Below are 14,611 nucleotides of genomic sequence, written 5' to 3' on the forward strand. Positions count from 1 at the left end.
CAAATGACATGTCAGACAAAGGGCTTGTATCCAAAATCTATAAAGAGCTCACCAAACTCCACACCCGAAAAACAAATAACCCAGTGAATAAATGGGCAGAAGACATGAATAGACACTTCTCTAAAGAAGACATCGAACACACACATGAAAAGATGGCCAACATGCACATGAAAAGATGCTCAACATTGCTCCTCATCAGGGAAATACAAATCAAAAGCACACTCAGATATCACCTCACGCCAGTCAGAGTTGCCAAAATGAAGAAATCAGGAGACTATAGATGCTGGAGAGGATATGGAGAAACAGGAACCCTCTTGCACTGTTGGTGGGAATGCAAATTGGTGAAGCCACTCTGGAAAACAGTGTGGAGGTTCCTCAAAAAATTAAAAATAGACCTACCCTATGACCCAGTAGTAGCACTGCTAAGAATTTACCCAAGGGATACAGGAGTTCTGATGCATAGGGGCACTTGTACCCCAATGTTTATAGCAGCACTCTCAACAATAGCCAAATTATGGAAAGAGCCGAAATGTCCATCAACTGATGAATGGATAAAGAAATTGTGGTTTATATACATAATGGAGTGCTATGTGGCAATGGGAAAGAATGAAATATGGCCCTTTGTAGCAACATGGATGGAACTGGAGAGTGTATGCTAAGTGAAATAAGCCATACAGAGAAAAACAGATTGCTTATGTTTTCACTCTGATTTTTATCCTGAGAAACTTAACAGAAACCAATGGGGGAGGGGAAGGAAAAAAAAGAGGTTAGAGTGGGAGAGAGCCAAAGCATAAGAGACTCTTAAAAACTGAGAAGAAACTGAGGGTTGATGGGGGGTGGGAAGGAGGGGAGGGTGAGTGATGGGTATTGAAGAGGGCACCATTTGGGGTGAGCACTGGGTGTTGTATGGAAACCAATTTGACAATAAATTTCATATTAAAAAATACCTTCTTTATACTTTTATTGGTAAATGTTCTTTTAACTTCATCTAAATCTTCTCCTATAAAAGTTTGACCATATAAGATAATAAGCTGAATTTCCATGTTTTAAATTTCATACATCTTTTGTTAAAAGAAGGATCCAAACTCTTTCAATATATTCTCAAAATGCAGTATTAGTTAAGGTATACCTCATCGAATAGTATATATTTGTCTGCAAGGACCAGAATTCACAACTAAAAGTAATTTTTTTATGTTTATTTATTTTTGAGAGAGAGTCAGGGAGCGAGACACAGAATCCGAAGCAAGCTCCAGGCTCTGAGCTGTCAGCACAGAACCTAATGCGGGGCTCAAACTCAAACCGTGAGATCATGACTTGAGTTGAAGTCAGAAGCTTAACCAATTGAACCACCTAGGCTCCCCACAACTAAAAGTAGTTTAAATGATACCAAGCTGATTCATCTCACTTTATAAGAACTAAGGGGTTGCCCAGTTTTCCAGGGCTTGTCAATGATCTTGGTTCTTTTTGTCCTTCTACTATGCCATCATCAAGGTTTGGAATTTTCATCCAAGTACCTGTTTGCCTCATGGTCAACTCCAAACAACCACATCCAAAGAAAAGAAGTATGGTTGGGGAAGGGTAGGGGAGGATTAGTGGGAAAAGGATGCTTCCTCTTGCCTTTCTCCTTTTATTAGAGAGGATTTCCCCCCCCTCCCCGGAAATTCTGCAGCCTATCTTCACCTTACCTTTCACTGGCCAGAACTTAGTTACATGATCCCTCCTAGCTACCAAAGATGCTGGGAAATGAGCTTCTGAGTTTAGGTAAGTATTTCTGTCTTTAGATGAGCGTTTATCTCAGTTTCCATGGGTATCTGGGTTTAGAGAGATAAAGACAGATAAAGACCTGTCTGAGCAAACAAAAAGGGTTTGCCCTGTGTGTTGGGAGACCAACCAGCACTTGTTGCCACACACAGTGACTGACCTACGTCACGACACCACCATACAGGTGGAAGCAGTCCCTGGCTTATGAATCTGCTGATTCTTCTGGGTGGACCTTTGCTGTCTGCTCCTGCTGTGTCATCCACATGGAAAACTATTCAAGAGCTTGTGGGAAGCCAGTTTAGGTAGCCACTTTGTTGTGCTCGGTGCCCTGGCCCAGTGTCCTTTCCCCCAGAATGACAGAACTCCTCACTAAAGGATAGTTTCCCAAGCAGGAGCTCCTGCATCCAATATGCTATGGTGGAAATTGCAGTGCTATGTGCTATCTTCACCCCAGCCTCACATGGTCCCTTTTACTGCACCTCTGCTAGGGACCGCTGTAGAGCATATGTTTTCCCTATCATTTGGGCATTGGTCTCTTCTGTAAATGAGACTTTCATTGTTTCTGGCCAAAGGACTGCCACAAGATTTATAAAGGAACTAGTGGCTCTGTGCAATCTTCAGAGTTAGAGGGAATTCCAGAGCCTGGAAGTAGCTCTCACTACAGAGATGAAGTCACTTTGTAAGAAGAAACCATGGGACCATGAGATAAGAGATCACTGTGATGGCCTGGTGTGATAATTTCACACCCCTCCTCCTTGAGTCCTGATGTCTAAAGCAGTCACTGTCAGATCAAAAGTAAAGTTCAGTTCTGACAATGCAGAAATGCCTGTGGTAAATTCAGACACACAGAGCTAGAAGAAACCAACACGGGTGATTGTACGTTCAAGTTTAAAGGTGTGAGAAGCCTGATGTAATGTGATAGAAGTCTTACTTCTTCCTACATTAGGAGAACAACAGTAACAAGACAACAAACAAATGACTTGGAAGATAGATTTTACAATAAGTAGTCACCAGAGTCTCCATACCACAAACAACCACTATTAAATGTGATATACTTCTGGTCTTTTTTATATCTTTCTAGCCCTTTGTTTTTTAATGGCATTATATACATATATCTTGCATATGTATTTTGTATCCCTACGTTTTTCATTCAACATCTAAACCAAAGCATTTTTCCATGTTGTATAACAAGAAGGGTTTGATGCAAACCACCACAGAGTTCATTTTATTTTGCAGTGAGGTGTCAATTCCCAAATCTCTGCTCTTGGAGTTGAGGTCACTGATTTGAAACAATCTTAAAGGGGGGTCATTCCTTCAACATGAACATACAGTTCCTCTATGTTTTCAGTTGAGCTTGAAAAATAACCTGAGACATGATGTACAAGACACACCTTGAAAAATCAGCATCTGAAATTATTCATTTGTCCACTTTCCCTGTTTATTTTTTATCTTCAAAACTTAATTTTATTTTGAGTAATCAATATTTAATGATTTGTTAATGAAGTGATGCCAGCAGACTATAGTAACACAAGTTAGACAACCCCAGGTTGGATAGGAAGCAAGTAGGAGAGAGCTTATAAATACAGGAAAAAAAATACCATTTGGGAAAGAAAAATTCTGAGTTACACCACATCTGTAATGAAATTAAGATAAAAACTAGAAAGTCTTGCTTTACCCATGGTCTAGAGAAAACTGTTTCTGCCCAAGAGCAAAAGATCTCTGATTTTCCTTGTGCAATTGTATCATATCAGAGCTGCAGAAACTAAATGCTATCTCTACCTATAATAACATCAAGAAGTCTGAGACATGGTCAGTTTTTATTGAAACCACCTACAGTTCAAAAAAATAATACTCATCATCTGCTGAGAATTGACCTCATGAATGGATGATACTTAACCCTTCATCCACATTCCTCTGTATTTTATGGAGGAAGGGCTTGGGGGTCAGAGGTGAAGTAACTGACCTCCAGTTTATGGATGATTCAACTCAGAATTTATGCCTGGTTATTCTGGTTACTACCAAATCCCACATTCTCTCCCCAACCTGCAAAATCGGTCTTGAAAAAGCAGCGAAGTAATGTCTTATAAGGTGCCACATTTTTTGGTTAAATAACAATGTGGTAATAGTCCATGGGTATTCTTTGCCCTATAATCCAACTTACTTGGAGTGGATACTACTTCCATACCATCTGTACTATAAATGTGGCTCCATGATAAGGAAATTGGGAGACAGGGTGTAACAACCATCTATCCACCTAGGTGTGACTCTGAGGGATAGCACTAATGAATAGTTAGTTCATTCACTCATTTATTCAACAGACAGCAACTGAGCATCTCTTTTGTGTCTGGCACTGTCTTTCAAAGACTTGAGAAGGTTAATGCCTCTGTGGCTCATAGTTTTCTCTAACTTATCAAGGGCAAGTGTTCTAGTCATCCGTTGCTGAAGAATATACTTCCTCAGAAGTTACTCACTTAATGAAATGGCACTATTCAGGTTGTTCACAAATCTAATTTGTACAGGGCGTGGTAGGTCAGTTTGTTCCCACAGTGCATCAGGGGGACAGCACCAAGGCTGGGAAATGGAACCCCTTGCCAGCTTGCCCCTTTCCTGTCTTGCGGCAGAGTAAGGCTGTGGTTGGAGCACATAGCCTGCCCATGGGGCTGCTTGGCTTCCTCACTGCATGGTGGCTGTCTCAAAAGCAAGTGTCCAAGTATACAGACAGAGGCTGTGCCACCTCTGATGCTTTTGTCTGTTAAGCTCTGTAGCATTCTTTGCCCATAGTCAAATTCTTGTAGCTCCAAAAGATATCTGCAAAGGTGGAGCCTCCCTCCACATAGCCCTCCAATGCAATATTGTTTGTAATTAAGATTGATCCATGTTTGTTTTTCTCTACTCATCTAGCCAAGAGGAAGAGTGTAGTGTGGCTGTAATGTCATGACATAGAGGTATTATTATTTTATCATGTACTATGATAATCAACAATATACTATAATCAATAAACCATGTGGTGGGTACTTGTATGTGATTGCTGGCTTGTTGGTGGCCACCTTGATTATTCTCATAACAACCTTGAAGAAATGTCCCTGCTATATGGATGTAGGATCAGGGACCGAGAAAGATTGATCATGCATTAGTTATGACGCAAGTACTAAGACTCAATTTCATTTCAGTTGGGAGTTAAACACACAGTCTTTCCAGTGAGCCAGGCTGAAGAGCATAAAGAACAACCCAAGAAAGAAAATGCTGTATCTCCTCCATCAGGAAAGGCTCCCTTGCTGCTAATCTGGGTAGACCATCTGGCCAGTACAGTATACTTCACTGCGAGTTGTTTAAACATCTCTCTGTCTTCACACTTCCCCAGGGAGGTGCTCAAGAAGCCCTCATTTCAATTATACTATGCAGGGTCCCCAGGGACAAAACCTCAGTGGTGTCTCCCACATTCATCCTTGTGCACCTTCTCTTTGAAGATCTTATCCCAGAATGCTGCAGTGACCCTAACCTGAAACATACATCTCCTCACCTAAAAGAAGAGCTGATATTCCACCTACCTCTTCCCACTCAGCAGAGTGAAAACTGGACCCAAGGTATCACACTGCAAATTCACAAGTGTTAATAGCTGGATGTTATTAAAAGTCACTTTCCATGACAGCTTAGAGACATGCTAAATAGCATTCATTTTGATGGCAAGGAACAAATAGTTGAGAATTCCTATCTGGTTAGCAGAGATACCTGGGCATGAGTAAAGGAATAAGCATAAGATTATAAGGAAAAGAACTAAATTTTGAAATGCTATATTCCTCCCATTGTTGAGGCATCCCTGTCCTGGCCTGTCCCCCTGCCACCTAGCCATGTAGTTTAGGTCAGAGTTGCACCTGTGAATCAGAACAGCACCTTCCTAATTTCTTCTTTCCCTGATGCCAGTCTGGGCTGGTCACAGAGCAGTCTCTGTGAGTGAAGCTGGCAGGTGCTCCCTACCACAGGCTCCATGAGAGAGCTGCAATCAGATGCTCACTGCAGAGAAAGCCTCAGTGACAGGTAAACATACAGTGGCTGCTTCCCCATAATCAGGGCATGCATCAGAGTGTGTCTGCGTGATTGTCTCAGCTCTATGTGGGAAGGTGGTGGGTCCTTTCCATCTGTTAGAAGCTTAGCAATGACTGCTTCCTCTGCCCACATGCTGTGTGCCATGTCATGTTAGTGAAAAACAGTCTGTCCTGTCTGGGCATGGGGCATGGACAGCAGCAAAGGGAAGCTCCCAGCCAGGCGTTGCCCCAGCCCTGCTAGAGAAGGGGTATTACTCAGGAAGTGCTGACTAGAAAGGGGAGACCAGGATGTGCCAGGAGGGTTGCTAGAATGGAGCCCATTTTTCCATCACAAAGCTGTGCAAACATGAGTGAGTGAGTTGACCTCTCTGAGTCTCAGTTCCTCAACTAGAAATGTGACTTCAATAGTTAACTTTTCCTGGAGGCATCTGTAAGTGTGAATGGGATCACATGTGTAGAGGGTGCTCTGGGAAACTGGCTGTGATTATAAGTGTGATATAAACATGATGTCACTAATGGCTGGTTTCAGCTTTATCATCCAGTTACATTTGGTAAACCAGTTTAACCACTGTGTGACAGGTGAGCTGCCTCTTTTGCTAAGAGAAGCAAAGCCATACTTTCTCAACATAAAGAAATTTTCCTAGAGAGCTAGACCTGAATATGACAGACCTTCCTGGAAAGTCCCATCTGCTTCCTTCATTAAACTCTGAAGGTTATGGCATGAGAGAGCACATCCAGGGACCTACACTCTCAAGAGCCCCACACAGCCACATCCACACCAAATAGGGCCCCTAATTTTGTACTAATATCCCACAAAGTTTACCAGTGATTCTGAATGCTTGCACAGCATCCTCCTGATTCAGTTTTCTAAGTGCTTAACTGGTTCCTCGTGCACATGGCCCTTATTTCTTTTATAGCAGCTTCCAATATCATAGAAGCTCTCTTCTCTTTTCTAGCTCTCTCTTGCCAGATGAGTTGCTTATTCACCTTTGCCCCTTGGAGTGGTGGGAGGGATCCCTATGAGTGGCACATGTATCAGTTTTCTCTCACTTCATAACAAATTATCACAGACCGAGACACTAAAAGAGCACCCATTTGTTGCCTCATACTTCTGTCATTCGGAGCCAGGCACGGCGTGGTGGGGTTCTCTGCTTGGATTCATACATGGCTGAAGCCAGGGTGGCAGCCAGGCCTACTGAGTTCTCACCTGAAAGCTGTGGGTGGGGGGACCTGCTTCCAGGCTCATGAAGGTTCCTATTTTCTAGATGGTCTCAGGGACCACACTCAGCTTCTAAAGGCATGTTCAGGTGCCTGCCACATGACCACTCAGTCCTCAGCAGAGAACCTCTCCTGCTGACTTCCTGTATCTGATCTCTAGACAAGATTGGCAGAGTTCCTGTGGTCAGATAAGACCTACTGGGTATCTTCCCATCTTAAAGTGGACAGCTGTGAAACCCTAATTACATCTGTGAGATTCTTTCTCAGCACTCCCCAGAGTCACACTTTGCTGAGTGACTGGGATGCAGTGCACAGCCAGGAGCAGGACCCTTGGGACCATCCTAGAATTCTGACAACCACATTACACAAAACTAGTGCAACAAATATTCATAACGTGACTGAACAGGATTGAGTTAAATTTTTCGCCAAGTGAAACAAATTGTGTCTTTGCCATAGACCAGGGTTTATATATGTGCTCTAGCTCAGGTCTGGCTCCACCAAAACTAGCTGGCTCCTTTCAGACGAAGGTCCTGGGCCCCAGGGTTTCCCATATGGGTGCTTGGAGGTGAGGTGTGGGCTGTCTGCCTTCTAAGGGTCCCTCCTCAGGGAATTGTGGTGTGTAGTCCTTGATGAAAGCCCCTTGGAATACTATTCTCCTTCCTGGCCTCATCTGAAAATGACAATAATCTGCCATTACAACTAGGGAATTTGCCAGGCAGGCAATAAAAGAACATTCACCAAGGAGGTCCCACTGGGAGAAATCCAGAGACCACATACCAAGGCAGCCTGGGCCCATGGCTTGCCATGGATTAAAGATGCTGCCAAGGAAACAGTACAAGTCCTCGGGTCCAGGAAGAGAAATGTGGAAATTAGAAAGCCAACCAGAAGAGGAAGTAACAACAGCTTATTCTTATATCTTGTTAACAAGTGCAGGCAAATATTTGTAAGAATAGCAGTACAGTACATGTACATCATGGCAATTTGTGGGTCAGTTGAATGGAGAAATCATAGTCATCAACTGGAACTACATTTATCCATTTAGCCAGCTTTGGATGAGTCAGGTTCTGGGCATTCCTTCTTGGTAGGGACAGGCAGGTACACAAAGACCTCAGAGAGTCAGTAAGCACAAAGTGCATGGTCTTGCTGCAGTCAAAGAGATCATGGAAGGTTAACAGGCAAGATTATGTGTGAGGCCCAGTTTCCCATTTCTCCAAGCTTATCAGCCAGGACAGACCACATTCTCATTACACAGCCAACATTTCAGCCCCCAGGATTGACCCCGTGGCCCATGTCTGGAACCCCCTCTGGAGCTGAGCCATACTTAGCTGTCCAACAGGGCCAGAAGTCGAACTTCCTGTGGCTGGGTGAAGTAAGGTCACCACTAATGATTCCGCTCACTCATGAGACTTGATAAAGACTCAGTGCAACCACAAGTTGTATTAAAATAGCAAGTGTTTTGTTCTGATTGCAAGTGACTCCTGCCCTTCCCTAACCTTTCCCAAAAGGTAGTCAGACTTTGTGTTCCTCATCTGGGGGTGGACACAAAAAAGGGGGAGGGCTTCCATGAATTGAGTTGAAGCAGTAGTCACCAGGTACCCAGAAGACAACCACCATTTCCTTCTGGTTTTTAGACCAGTGCCACATATGGAAGAGATCAGATAGGAGGGATGTTTGGAGCTGGAAAGATTACCATGTTTTGTGAGGCTTGGACTAGGTGCAGTAACCAGGGCTGCTTCCAATAATGATGTAGTGCAGACAGCTGCTCTCAATGACCTCTGTGTTAACTCTACGTGGTCTACATGGTCCAGTAAAATCCTACCCATGACAAGTTTAGGGGAACCTTCAAAGTCAAACACAGGAAAGAAGCCTGTGGTCCTCATCTTGCATAAGCATAAGATCCTGCAGGCATGCAATGGGTGAGGGAAGCTCTATGAAGTCCACTTGTACCATGACCTCCTTAGACAAGGTAGGGCTTACTTGAATGGTGAAGCCAAAGAATCATCATCTCAACCCCTCTTCTGATTCCCTTGCTTGTGATGGAGGATAACAAATATGTGCACAACTCCCTCCAGACTCAACAATTCCTCCTGCACGATGAGCCCCTTGTCTTGCCTTCCCTGGGGCAATGTTAGCATCATGGAGTGTCTCAGTACTGGGGTCTACATTGTCCTGTCACCCAGAATATTCTGGATGACTATGGCTAGGAGGACATGAAGCTGCCCAAGCACCACCCCAGCATCCACTGGCATGCTAAAGCCACCCCTGACCTGAATGGGGCACTCACTGCATAGCCTTCCCTGCTTCTACACCCAGTGGGTCTGCCATTGAGCTGACTTGCATATTTACAGAAATATACCAAATGCAATGACATCAACAAGGTTGTAAAGAGGGTATCAGAGGGACCTCAATAGGCAATTCTGGTTTCAGTAAGGACCAAGTCAACTTCTGAGACATGAACAGTGATACCCACTCCCCCAACCTTAGCACTGAGACTAGCATTACTCTGGATAGCCTATTTGTCAGTCTCATTTCCTGTTATGATAACAAATTCAGCTACAACAACCACTTTGTGGCCCTATGGTCCTCATGGCCTCCAAGAAGAAAAACCCCTGGACCACCAGCACCAACAATAGCATGAGAGGAAGAGAGAGGCCCTCAGCTGCTAGGGACACTTTGACACAACTCACCCTCTTACAATATCTCCCACCCTTTACTCTGTTCTCATCTCAAACCCTCTGAAGCAAGGGCTTGGAGAGCCCTACCTTGCCTTGAACCCTCATCATACCATTAAAACCTCTGTACTACACCCAGAAAAGAAACACACACACACACACACACACACACACACACACACACACACACACACATCAACAAGCTTCAGATTGCAAAGAGGAAGCCAAAACACTTGTTGAAAGTAAATATGAACTGCCCTTGGAGTCACAGCAGATTGTCAAGTTATTGTTTTCAGTTGCAATGAAAAAGAAAGAAATTCCAGTAGGGAATTCAACAAAATTGTCTTAAAATGACTAAAGCCTAGGAAAGATGATTGCTGTTCAGCCATGCGTTTTCCATGTGGATTTCCACAGACTGTGAATCTCAAAAGTGAATTTCTATTATATTTAATGATTATCTTTTTTATTTTTTATTTTACTCTATCTGGAAGGATTAAAAAGAAGGCATGTTAAATCATGCAATTAATCCTCTCTCCAGTAGAATTTTATCCCTGTGGTAGGAATGACCTTGTAGAAGGTCAGCACAGACTTTGAGAAAAATTAGTCTCCAACACCGCAAGGCAAACATAGGTGTCTGGACAAGATTGCCACAGGGCAAGGTGACCTCTGCCAAGTTTGGGTAAAGGTGAATTGTCCTTTGTCTGGTTCCTCTGCCATCTTGTGACACCACTGTCCTTGTCTTAGTGGCCCCACAGTAGCCTCCTGTCTCTCTCATTCAAGTTGTGGCCTGTGACATAAGCTCTCATTCTTATTTTTTATCCCAAACCCAACTGGTTCAGTTCTTTCCATTCAGGTCAAATGTTAGCTCATGTACATCACTTTACCCCAGAAACTGTGGCTTTCCTAGAAGGTGTGGCTTTGAGACCCCTATGTAACCCTGGATCCACATATCCTTGCCCCACTGCCTGCCACCCTATGTCACTGTTGTACCACAGACACAGCATGTTATACCACCACCACCCCAAGAATTGTTTTATTATGTAAAATATACATAAACATAAAATTTAATAGTTTACCCATTTTTAAGTGGATTAACAGCATTAAGAACATTCACATTATTGTACAATTGTCACCACCATCCATCTCCAGAACTTGTTCAACATTTCAGATGTAGATTCTGTCTCCATTAAACAGTAACTCTTGGTTCACCCTTCTCCTAGCCCCTGGAACCACTATTCTAACTTTTTGTCTCTGTGAATCTGACTTTCCTAGGTATCTCATATAAGAGGAATCACATAATATTTGTCCCTTTGTGACTGGCTTATTTGACTTAGCATAATGTCTTCAAGATTCATCCATGTTGTAGTATATACTATTCCATCACATGTGATCCTACATCTTATTTATCTGTTCATAATCAATAGAAACTTGGGTTCTGTCCATTGGCTATTGTGAATAATGATACTATGAATACAAATGTGCAAATAACTGATCATGTTTCAGCTTTAAATTTTTTGAGTATGTATAATAGGAGTGGAACTGCTAGATCATATGGTAATTTTTAATTTTTGAGGAACTGCCAAACTGTTCCTAGCAGCTGTGTTACTTTAGATTCTTAACAACAATGTGTAAGGGTTCCAATTTCAATTTCTCCACATCCTTGCCTACACTGACTATTTTCTGGTTTGGAGTTTTGTTTTATTTTAATAGCCACCCTAATGGGTGAGAAGTGGTATTGATTTGCATTTTCCTAATCATTAGCACGTGTTGAAGACATGTGCTTATTGGCCATTTACTTTTTTTGGAGAAATGCCTTTCTTTGCACATTTTTTTAAATTGGGTTGCTTTGTTGTTGATTTGTAGGAGCTTATTATATACTCTAGATATCAACCTCTTATCAGACCTATCATTTGCAAATATTTTCTCCCCTTAAATGAGTTAGATGCCTTTTCATTCTGTTGATAAGGCCACTGGATGCACAAAACTATTTAGTTTTGATTAAGTCCTACTTATCTCTTTTATCTTTTGTTGCATGTGCTTTTGGTGTCATATCCCCTGTGCATTTTAGAACCTGGGAGTCTAGTGCATATCTATGCCTGTTAAAGAGGTTGGGAAAGCCTTGCCCCACCTTCTGTGTCTGCAGCACACATAGTTAGGCCTTTGGACTTTCTTAACCATCTAGGTGAGTTATAATTTTTAGCATTTCTTACTCCTGTTATTTTCCTCTTATTACATGCCTTATTTGTCCTCCCAGTAGGGTGTCTGTGAGAAGTACTAACAAGTTTTCAAATTTCTCTGTGTCACTTCCTGGGAGGTATCCCAGATCTCAGTATGATTTTAAGTTAATTGGGAAAAATTGATGCTTTTATTTATTTTTATTGTGCTTTGTGATGCTTTTAATGGGAATCAAATAGAAAAAAAATATTAGTTGAAATACTATGATACTTATATTCCTTACAGTAAAATGGGACAGTCCAGCTAGTCAACTGCTAAAAAAATGTCATCTGGGAGCTTCACCAGAAGGTGAAGCATATGGTATGATCAGATAACAAAAAATGATATAATCTAATAATAAAGTATACAAGGAATGGTAACATGACTGAATTGTGATAATGTAATGTTTTGTGAAAAAAACAAAACTATAGTGTATGAATCCAATTTCATTAAAGGAGAAATATAAAGACAAAAAAAGATTGCACAGGTGGTTTTATCTGGACATTGGAATTAGGGGTGAAATTTTATTTTTTTGTAATTTTACATATTTATAAAGAAAATGTAAATGGGGGCACCTGGGTGACTCAGTTGGATTAGCAACTGACTTCAGCTCAGGTCATGATTTCATGGTTCCTGAGTTCCAGCCGTGCGTGCGTCAGCTCTGTGTGGACAGCTCAGAGCCTGGAGTCTCCTTGGAGTTCTCTGTCTCCCTCTCTCTCTGCCCCTCCCCCACTCACACTCCATCTCTCTCTCTCTCTCTCTCTCTCTCTCTCTCAAAAATAAATAATTTTTTTTAAATTAAAAAAAGGAAAAGAAAACTTAAATGGATATACATTGTTTTTTATATTAGAAACACAGCTATGGGGCACCTGGGTGGATCTGTTGGTTGAGCATCTGATTCTGGATTTCAGCTTAGGTCATGGTCCCAGAGTCCTGGGATGGAGCCCTGCGTTGGCTCAGCATGGAATCTGCTTAAGATTCTCTCTCTCCCTCTGCCCTTCTCCCCTACTCATGCTCTCTCTCGATCTCTCTCTCTCATTCAAATAAAAAAAAAAAAGAAAGTAATGCAGCTAATGGATATTTATTAAACACACAGCCCGCTCCTGCCCTTACACCTTTCTGCTCCTTCCCCTACCCTACAGACTGGGACATTCATGTAGGACCTATGGAGCCTTGGTGGTCACTATGTAAAGAGAAGACTGAAGATCCTTCATGCGGCCTTATGGACAGGTACTCTCATGTTGGCAGAGACACATGAAATGCAGGGATCTTGCCTGATTTCATTAATAAGTTGTTTAAAAGAAAATTTATATAATCACCATAAAATGTATGTGTGGGTAAGTATGTGTGTGTGTGTGTGTGTGTGTGTGTGTGTGTGTGTGTGTGTGTAACCACAGCAAGAAAATCTAGGTTGTGAAGATAACATACTAAATGTATTTCTTTATTTTGGGGCCATAGTTGTTTTCTTATGGGTCCTACTGGAAAACACCAAATTTATTTTTCTGCCAACTATGAACAGGTATGGTACCTGAGGTCTCTCATAATTGGAGACTGAATAAATGCTTGGAGGTGTGGGGTTTTAAGACAAGAGGTATGCTTTCTTGCCCCCATGTCATCCTTACCCCTATTCCAGGTCATCTCATAGGGACTCATGTCCACACTACCTGGGGTGTGAGAAAGCCCCATGACTCTATGCTTGTGAGTAGACCCAGCACATTCACAGGTGCCATACTGCCTCACTCCCCCCCACCCTTTTATCCTTGCTTCAGTGACGGTGGGACCCCTCATCCTCCCAGCAAATACAAACAATGATTCTGGCCTCTAACTGTTTTTCCCAGTGACTGGTTTTCATTCTGGTATTCACCACATCAGTGGGCTTTCATTTCCCCACCTTGTGTGCTCACAACCAAAAATTTACATGATGGGGGATAATCACAACTTACTCTTTTTCACCTCTCATTCATATTACAATTAGGGCATTAAATGGACTTCAGTTTGAAATTATTTGAGAGGGTTGATGGGGGGTGGGAGGGATGGGAGGGTGGGTGATGGGTATTGAGGAGGGCACCTTTTGGGATGAGCACTGGGTGTTGTACGGAAACCAATTTGACAATAAATTTCATATTTAAAAAAATATATTTAAAAAGTTAAAAAAAGGAAAAAATTAAAAAAAAGAAATTTGAATTGATGTATGTACCTACATTTTGATGTATATTTTATATGTATATTTGATGTACCTATGTAATTGATGTATATTACCTGCATTTCATTTTGGAAGAGCAGATGGGTGTTAGTTATTTCTTATATATGAGTTGAGGACCAGCTGGTTGTGCCTGCTTAGGTGTAAGTTCCTTTTGTGGCAAAGGTGTATGAAGCCTTGCTTTTGCCTCAACTTCAACTCACATTCTCTGGGTCAGCTTTTACCAACAAAAAACTGAAATGTTGCTATGTACCTGGCCCCTGGGTGTCTGTCAGATGGTCCAAAAGCTAGAAGACTGGGTCCTCTTCACCAATGTTGGTCTTCCAACAAGGAATATGATACAAGGTTAAAGCAAGCTGGAAGGCCATCAAGAAACCTTAACTATGAAAAGGAGAGATGTGACACAACCTCTGTTCACCCCCTTTCATTTGCTCACTACACTGTTCTTGGTAAGTAACTGAGACCCTACTGCGCTTTGCATGGCCGGGGCCAAGAGTGCCTGA

This window comes from Panthera pardus, unplaced genomic scaffold (genome assembly GCF_024362965.1).
Source record: "Panthera pardus isolate Hobbes unplaced genomic scaffold, ASM2436296v1 HiC_scaffold_25, whole genome shotgun sequence".
NCBI classification, from domain to species: Eukaryota; Metazoa; Chordata; class Mammalia; order Carnivora; family Felidae; genus Panthera; species Panthera pardus.